Below are 10,000 nucleotides of genomic sequence, written 5' to 3'. Positions count from 1 at the left end.
TCATTAGGTTTAGGGTCACCATCCACCATGCAAGTGACGTTTTCAGGGAACTCCGGCACAGAGATACAGACGACAGGGTTGTGGACACAGCAGTTTGTTGTAGAGGGTGGTTCTAGTTGGAGTAAGCCCAGGAGCAGATGGAGATGTGTGGTGACAGGTGCTCCTCTGTGGGTGTGTGGGGATGGGGGTTGTACCTGCAGCCACCTACGATGCAGCAACTCTGATCATGTGCCCCGAATTAGCAGGCCCAGGTCAGGTGTGGCTGCTCAAACCACACCATCCCCACACCACAGTAACCTATCAAAAATATAATCCACAGAGAGAAGTCACCACTAAAGTTACCTCAGTTCAATAAGCTTCGTAAGCCTTCATAAATAGGTTATTATTGATCCACACAAGACCAAACATCACCTACCGTCACTGAGACTCCACATCTACTTCCACACACAACAGTTATAACAATGACAAGGTTTGGTTTAGAGTCAAAAATAGATGGTTGTTTTAAAGAATCTTCATACACATGCATCTTCCTACAGCTTAATGTAGCAAACTTCATTTAAATGGGAGAAGGTGTTGAGTAGTAATTCCTCCATAATAAGTCAAATTCTAAATGAATGTTAATGTTCCATAAGTTCTGTTTGCATTACAATAGACAAGTCATCTATTTAACTGGATTTTTGGGTTGTTAACAGAAAAAATATAATAAGGTACTAAATAAAACAAACATTTATTTATTATGTTTGTGAAATCACATGTATTTATGATTATAATGTTAAATCATTACAAAGTTTGTGTTGGTTATTGTTCCAGATGCCAAAAAAATACCCAAAAGTCTAGAACAAGCAATTGTCCAAACATCCAGCCTTAGATATCAGTCACACTTTTCTAAATGAAAGATGCTAATACTCAAGAAAAAAAACTTATGAACCTATGGAAACCTATGAAACAGAAATTGGAAAAAAAAAATTGTAAAAAAAAAAAAAAAAAAGATATAGAAATAGAAACAATGAATGAAACCTATGAAAACGATTAATGTAGATGAGAAGCCTCTAAAAATAAGTGTTGATTCCTCATACGTATTGGTGTTAAGAGGCTTATTTCATCAGGATGATTTACAGTTTGGAGACTCCAGCAACAAGCAGCGTGCAGCTATCAGTTTAACAGCAGTTCTCAAAAACAACATCCAGAATGTTCGTCCACAGACACAAAAGAACGAGAAGATGTTTTGATAAAATGAGCGAATCTTTATCAGGACATAAAAAGTCTGGTATAATACAAGATGGTGATCCAGGACGAGATTATATTGGAAGAGAGATTATATTCCAGTAAATTCCAGTATAGACCAACAAAATACATATAATAGTACTATTAGTTTAGCGCTACTACTAGTTTAATTTAACCCGGGATGTTTCAGACACTTTGTGGTCCAAATTTAATTCACATCGAACTACATCTGTAGCAGGAAATAGTGATAGACCATTGCAAATTACCGGAAATGAAAAACGGATGAACCATGAACCAATGTTTTATAAGTCCAGGGTTCGTCACTGAGTGCTCATAAAAACCTGACAAATTGTAACTTGTGCTACGTTGCACAGAATCAGGAGAACTGTAACTCGTATCTAACATGACTAAACTGGACCCTGTGGATTGCTGCCTGCAGCTATATTTATTATAGGTTTTTAAAATTATATTATAGTTTATTATTTTTTGTAAGAATTTAATCAATTAAATTATTTATTGTTTTTTATTTCTAATTTTACCAAGAAAAATAAATTAATCTGATCGACCGATCGATCAGTAAACAGCAAAATCCTGTTGTTATTTCAGAAACATCTGTGGCCAGAAGAATAAATACAAATGAAAATGTCTGCCTGCGTCCTCCACTCTGAGTTCTGCAGCGAAGCATGATCTGGAAATTGTTAAATAAGCAATTTGAGTGTGGCGCCGCTTGGTTACTGTGACGTCTAGAAGGTTTTTCACATTGAAGAAGAGAAGCTGGACCAACGTTGTGATGAAGCAAACATCATCACATCAGCTGATCTCCAAGGTCGTCCTTCAGAGGCAGAACATACTGTTGACTGTGCAGGAAAACAGGAGCAAAAAGGAGGAGGAACTCAGCACTTTGAGGTGGAGGGATGGAGGGAAGAAGGGACAGAGGGATGAAGGGATAATGGATGGAGGGAAGAAGGGATGGAGGGATAATGGATGGAGGGATAATGGATGGAGGGATGGAGGGATAATGGATGGAGGGATGAAGGGATGGAGGGACGAAGGGATGAAAGGACGGAGGGATGGAGGGACAAATGGATGGAGGGATGGAGGGACAAATGGATGGAGGGATGGAGGGACAAAGGGATGGAGGGATTGAGGGACAAAGGGATGGAGGGATTGAGGGATGAAGGGATGGAAGGATGGAGGGCCCAGTCACGGTCTTTTAATTAGCGTCCCTAAGTATGGATCAAGTTTTCAATCAGACCTCGGGAGGGAGATCCTTTTGACTCTCTCTCCATAAACACACCCTTCTTATGATCCTCTAACTGTAATGTCACAACAGAAACAACAACAGTAGCAGCAGAAATAGCAGCAGCAGCCACAAAACAACAACAAACAACAGCAGCATCAACATCCACTCCAGCAGCAACAAAAAACAAAAAACAACAGCAAAAAAGACAACAGCAACACACACGCAAAGACGTCACTAGAACCGGAAGTGGTAGCTCTCACTGGAATGTTTTCATGTTTTGTAAACATTAAAATGTTTTTTAGATGGTAGAAGGCTAATTTTGTGGTTTGATTGATATGGCTCTTAAAATTTAGATCGCCATCTATGATTAGTGTCACGACTAGAACTGGGAGAGACCCAAACGCACGACACAGGGAGACGGAAGGCAGGCAAAGGATGTTTATTAGCCTGGATGGTGGAGCTGGCCGGGGGCACCCGGTCAGGTTGGGATGGAGCAGGGCTGGGCAGGGACGATGACGACCAGGAGAAGGGGTCCAGGATCCGGGTGGAGAGACGGGGAACCAGACTGGATGGAGAAGGACGGGCAGCCTTGGTCGACGAGCGGAGACAGGCAGGTAAACCGGGCTGGCTGGATTTGGAGAGACAGACTGGGTCGACGAGAGGAGACAAGCAGGTAAGGGGAAGACGAGACAACGAGACATAAACTAGGAACTAGAAATAAGCACTAGGAGCTAGGAATTTGTAAGGGAGCCAGTTGCGATACAACTCGCGTAAGCTAGCTGACGGTCTGGCAAGGAATGACTGGGAAGCTGGGACTAAATACTGTGCAGGTAATTGATCCCAGGTGTGTGCAATCAGGCTCGAGTAGGGAGCTGCAGATGGGGCAAGTGCGGCCTCTAGTGGCGCTGGGAGGCCGTGGGCCCAACAGTACCCCCCCCCTACGGACGCCCCTTGGCGGACACCTGGAGCCGGAAGGGCGAGTTCGATTGAAATCCCGGATGAGGGAGGCATCCAGGATCTGTCTCCGGGGGACCCAGGACCCACTGTATCCCTCCCAGTCCACGAGGTACTGGAAGCCCTTCCCCTGGCGCCGCACATCCAGCAGGCGCCACACTGTGTAGGCCGGGTGGATGGTGCGGAGGGGTGGTGGGGCCTAGCGGGGAGGGAGAGAGGGTTGAAAACCACCGGCTTAAGCAGGGATACATGGAAGGTAGGGTGGACACGGAGGGAGGGAGACGGAGGCGTACGGCACAGGGGTTGATGATTGACACAATGGGGAAGAGGCCAACATACCGGGGAGCGAGTTTTCGGGAGTCCACCTTGAGGGGCAAGTCCTTGGTGGAGAGCCATACCATCTGTCCTGGGACGTATGTGGGTGCGGGCGCACGGTGCCGGTTCGCCTGCCGCTGAGACCTGGCAGAGGCCCGGAGTAGGGCAGAGCGGGCCCTCCTCCACGTCCTCCGGCAGCGCCAATGTGGGCCTGGACGGAGGGTACGGCGATCTCAGCCTCCTGGGCAGGGAACAGCGGGGTTGGTAGCCCAGAGAGCATTGGAAGGGTGACAGGCCGGAGGCGGCTTTCACCAGGGTGTTGTGGGCGTATTGGGTCCATGGCAGCTGGTCGCTCCAGGAGGTGGGGCTGGTGGTTGTCAGGCAGCGGAGCATGGCCTCCAAGTCCTGGTTCGCCTGCTCCGTCTGGCCGTTGGTCTGGGGGTGGAAACCGGAGGAGAGACTGACCTGTGCCCCCAGGGCTGAGCAGAAGGCGCGCCAGACCTGGGAGGTGAACTGGGATTCTCTGTCCGACACCACGTCTGCCGGGATGCCATGGCGGCGGAACACCTCGGCCACCAGCAGGTCTGCGGTCTCCCTCGCCGATGGTAGTTTGGGCAGGGCGAGGAAGTGGGCCACCTTAGAAAAGCGGTCCACCACCGTGAGGATGGTAGTGTTGCCCCGGGATGGTGGAAGACCGGTGACGAAGTCCAGGGCGATGTGGGACCAAGGACGAGTCGGGATGGGTAATAAGCGGAGGAGGCCGGAGCGGGGTCGGGTGGAGGTCTTGGACCGGGCGCAGGTGGGACAGGCCGAGACGAAGGACCGGGTGTCAGGGAGCAGGGTCGGCCACCAGAAGCGCTGCCGGATGACGGCCAGGGTGCGGGTGATCCCGGGATGGCAGCTGAGGCGGGCGGCATGGGCCCACTGCAGAGCCTGGGAGCGTGCAGAGTCAGGGACGAACAGGCGGTTAGGGGATCCGGTACCTGGGTCGGGCTGGAGTTCCTGCGCTTGGGTGACGAGGGACTCGATCCCCCAGGTGTGTGTGGCGGCAAGGCACAGGGGTGGAAGGATGGGTTCTGGATCCCCTGTCTTCTCCTCTGGCGCAGACACACGGGACAGGGCGTCAGGTTTGGTGTTCTTGGTTCCTGGGCGGTAGGATAGAGAGAAGTTAAACCGGCCAAAAAACAACGCCCACCTGGCCTGCCGGGAGTTGAGCCGCTTCGTTCTTATGATCGGTCCAGACGACGAAGGGGTGGATTGCTCCCTCAAGCCAGTGGCGCCACTCCTCCAGGGATAGTTTGACGGCCAGGAGTTCCCGGGTTACCCACATCATAGTTGCGCTCGGGTGGGGTGAGCCTGCGGGACAGAAAGGCACAGAGGAGGAGCTTACCGTCGGTTGGAGAGCGCTGAGAAAGTACTGCTCCTACCCCCGTGTCTGAAGCGTCCACCTCTACCACGAACTGGAGGTTGGCGTCGGGCTGGGCCAAGACTGGGGCCGACGAAAAGCGACTCCTGAGGTCGAGGAACATGGCCTCGGCCGCGGGGGTCCACTTGAAGGCCACTGCGGTGGAGGTAAGGGGTGAGAGGGGAGCAGGGATGCGGCTGAAGTTACGGATGAAGCGCCGGTAGAAGTTTGGAAACCTGAGGAACCGTTGGAGCTGCTTCCTATTGGCTGAGGTTGGCCACTCCAACACGGCAGCCACCTTCTTGGGGTCCATCTCCAGCATCCCTCGGCCAATGATGAATCCTAGGAAGGAAATGGACGGAACATGGAAGACACACTTCTCGGCCTTAACAAACAGACGGTTCTCCAGGAGGCGCTGCAGCACCAGGCGTACATGTTTTACGTTGTCGGAGAGGGATTTGGAGAAAATCAAGATGTCGTCGAGGTACACAAAGACAAATGAGTTGAGCATGTCCTGGAGGACATCGTTAATTAGGCCCTGGAAGACCGCTGGGGTATTTGACAGACCAAAGGGTATAACAAGATACTCGACGTGTCCGAGCGGGGTGTTGAACGCGGTCTTCCACTCGTCCCCTTTGCAGATGCGGAGGTGGTAAGCATTGCAGAGGTCGAGCTTGGAAAAGTGGGTGGCACCCTGGATGGGGACGAAGACTGAATCCATCAGGGGCAAGGGGTACTTGTCTTTGATAGTGATGTCGTTAAGTCCCATGAAGTCAATGCAAGGACGGAGGGTCTTGTCCTTCTTAGCAACAAAGAAGAACCCTGCGCCTAGCGGAGAAGACGAGGGGCGAATAATCCCGGCAGCGAGAGAGTCGCGGATGTAAGTTTCCATGGCCTCCTGTTCGGGCCGGGAGACTTTATACAGGCGACTGCAGGGGAGGGGGGCGCCTGGCAGGAGGTTGATTGCGCAGTCGTAGGGGCGATGAGGTGGTAAGGGTAGCGCACCCTGCTTGATGAAGACCAGGGCCAGGTCCAGATATTGCGACGGAACCGAGGGCAGGTCAGGGCTCTTGGGGACCCCCGGCGGCGCACCCAGCGGCACGCCCAGCGGCGGGGTTGAGGCCGAGCGGAGGCAGTGGGCATGACAGTGTGTGCTCCAGGAGCTCACGCTGCCCGAGCGCCAGTCCATCTGAGGGTTGTGGGTCTGGAGCCAGGGGTACCCCAGAACCACGGGGTTCAGTGGGGAATCTATGAGGAAGAACCTTAAGGACCCACAGTGGTTGGAGAGTAGCAGCTTGAGGGGGGCTGTCTGGTGGGTAATCCGGATCAGATGTGACCCGTTCAGCCCCTTGACCTTGAGCGGTGCGGGGAGAGGGACGGGTGTCAGCCCTAGCTGGTGTGCTAATTCCTGGTCGAGAAAACTCGCATCCGCCCCGGAATCTATGAGAGCGGAGGAAGAGAGTGTTATATCTCCCCACGAGAGGGTAACTGGGAGCAACGGACGGGAGAGAGGGTTGGAGCTGGAGCGACCGGAACGTAACCCTACCGAGGAGTCGCCCTCTCGTGGCCGGACCGGGCAGGTGGCTCAGAGGTGTCCCAGCCGGCCGCAATACAGATAGGCGCTGGTCTGTATGCGGTGTGCTCGCTCGTCGGGGGAGATCCGGGAGCGACGAAGTTGCATTGGCTCGGCATCGGAGAGAGTCGGGGGACTTCTGAGGTGCCCAAGAGTAGCGGGCGCTGGAGACCGGGGCGTGGCCGCCCATGCGGGAGGCACGGGCTGGAGTCCCCCCCCCCCCCTCTCGCGCTGGCGCTCCCACAGCCGGTTGTCCAGGCGGATGGCGGTCTCCACTATTTGGTGGAACGTGGGGCTCAGGGGGGACGAGAGATGCGCTGGGAGCCCTGGTGGGGGAAGAAGGGTGGGTCGGAGGAGCAGGGGGGGCCACGGGGGCCGGAGGACCCTGCAGGCTGCTGACGGCCGCCGAGATGGTCCGGAGGTGTTCCGCGATGTCCCGGAGGGCCTGGTCATGTTGCCCAAGCAACACTCCTTGGTCCCGGAGTGCGCGGCGGAGCCCTTCTGTGTTGGCTGGGTCCATGTTTTCCTGGCCAGACCGTACTGTCACGACCAGAACTGGGAGAGACCCAAACACATGACACAGGGAGACGGAAGGCAGGCAAAGGATCTGTATTAGCCTGGACGGTGGAGCTGGCTGGGGGGACAAGGTCGGATAGGGATGGAGCAGGGCTGGGCAGGGAAAATGATGACCAGGAGATGGGCTCCAGGATCCGGGTGGGGAGACGGGGAACCAGACTGGATGGAGAAGGACGGGCAGCCTTGGTCGACGAGCGGAGACAGGCAGGTAAACCGGGCTGGCTGGATTTGGAGAGACAGACTGGGTCGACGAGAGGAGACAAGCAGGTAAGGGGAAGACGAGACAACGAGACATAAACTAGGAACTAGGAATAGGCACTAGGAGCTAGGAGCTAGGAACTTGGAAGGGAGCCAGTAGCGATACAACTCGGGTAAGCTAGTTGACGGTCTTGCAAGGAATGACTGGGAAGCTGGGACTAAATACTGTGCAGGTAATTGATCCCAGCTGTGTGCAATCAGGCTCCAGTAGGGAGCTGCAGATGGGGCAAGGGTGGCCTCTAGTGGCGCTGGGAGGCCGTGGGCCTAACAATTAGACCCAGATTTGTGGCTTCATTCTTGCTCTCCAGGGACAGAGAACTAAGATGAGCTGCAATTTTCTGTCTTTGAGCCTTTGCAACAAAGATGAGTATTTCTGTTTTGTCTTTGTTCAGTTGTAAAAAGTTCAGGCAAAAATGAGGCCGGTGGCGGTAGAGACCGTCTTGGTGCCTCGATGCCACGGTGGACTGTGAGCCCCCCTCCCCAAAGGAGAGAATTCTCGCATATCCCTGACATCGACTGTGGGCTCCAGGGCTTGGAATCTGTTATCCAGCCGGAGAGTCTCCGGCATAGAGCGGCGCAAGGAGCGCACGCAACACCGACCACGGCTCGCCGCCAGGGTCCAAGGCTCTGGGGTGGAGCAGGTCCGGGACTTGGGCCATGGCTCCTCTATCACAGCCGGCAGGGCATCAGATGGCTCTAACTCACCCGCAGTGAGAATGGATCCGGGCCACAGGAGAGTGGAGTCTAAGTCCGGTCTGATCACAGCGGAGGACATGGAGCAGGAGATGTGCGTAGCCTGAGCGCTAGCAATGGAGGTCAGACGCACAAACAGTTGATCCTTCTTCTTCACGTCCTCACGCAGGCTGTGGATGTCTTTGAAGACCGACTTCTCTCGAGCGCTGAGTCTGTCAACCAGGCACAAACAGTTCCCACAATCCTTGGAGGTAGGCATTGATGCCGGGATAGTTATCAATATGCTAGGCTAACAGGCTAGCTAGCGTTAACCGAACGCTAGCCAAGCCGGAGTCCATGTTCCAATATCCGAAAAGACAGTTCACGCAAGAGTCCAAGCAAGGACATAGTAGATGTATCACAGTGCAAACAACCACAAATCCGTCATCCAAAATCAGGTAAGGTTGGGAAACGATTCAACGAAGTAGCGCACACACAAGGGGCGGTACCGTCATTACTCCATCACGCCATTGCTCATTACTCCACCACTCCATCACTCACCGGAGGCACCGTGCTCCAGTGGGTTATCTCCCAAATAGGAGCCTTTCTGTGTGGAGTTTGCATGTTCTCCCCGTGCTCACATGGGGTTTCCTCCACCTCACGTCAGTAAGGACCCCCCTCAAAAACATGCACCCATCATGGTCTGACCAGCGATGGACATTTATCACCTGGTCCCCGGGCGCGTCCACGTACGCTGCCCACTGCTCCTGGCTGTGCCCCCGGAGGAAGGACAAGCCAGGATGGTTCAAAAGCAGAGGAGCCATTTCACCGGCACCATCAAGCATGTGCATGTGTGTGTGTGTGCAAGCATGTGTTATAGTGTGGTGTGTTGTGTGACGAATAAAGACTGTTTCATGACTCCATTACTCATCAGGCGCTGATGCTCTGGAATGGATTAATAAATCCCCAAAAATGTCTTTTCAACTGAATTTTAGTTTTCATCGTCTGTTGTTGTTTAAACTTTATTATTGTTGGTGATTTTAATAAACATATTGATGATGCATCTGATATGTTTGCTGCTGAGTCTTTGAATTGAATGCAACATGTATCAGGGCCAACACACTGAACTGAACCTTTTCGTGAGGTATCAACAACTTATTTGTGTCTGATCATAATTTTATTTGATACTGTTTTTAACACTCACATCCAATCCATCCGTGGCACTTCCTGCCACTCTCAGCAGCTGCTCTGTTACCACTTCTCCTCCGTCTTTCCTCAGTAAGGGTGTGGCTTTCCTGGTCCAGACCAATAACTTCATTCATCTCCTTTCACAACCTCTGTGTGTCAACCTTAGATTCAGTCGCTCCTTTTAAAAACAAAACAGTTCATGCAGTAAACCCATCCCCCTGGGTGGGCCATAACATTCGTTGTATCAAGAAAGAGAGCAGAAAGGTTGAGCGTAGGTGGAAAAACATGGATCTGGAGGTTGACTTTATCTATGAAGAAACTACTTTCATCTTTTAATCAGAGGCAAGAACTGCCTATTTTTCCAATTTGATTTCCTGCAACAAGAAAAAGCCTAGAGCTCTGTTTAACACAATCCAACAACTGGTGAACCCTGCCCCGCCCCCTGCTGGTCTTCTCAAATGATGACTGTGAAATGTTTCCATCATTCTTTTAAGATAAGGTCATTATCACCAGATTGATGATTTTTTTCCCCAGTAGCACTGGGCAGACGTTTCCCTCCTGAGCCAGCTGAGCCCACTTCACAGACAGCCTC

This window comes from Zeus faber (genome assembly GCF_960531495.2).
Source record: "Zeus faber genome assembly, chromosome: 3".
Classification (NCBI taxonomy): domain Eukaryota; kingdom Metazoa; phylum Chordata; class Actinopteri; order Zeiformes; family Zeidae; genus Zeus; species Zeus faber.
The sequence above is the reverse complement of the archived record's forward strand: the minus strand, read 5'-3'. Positions refer to the sequence as shown.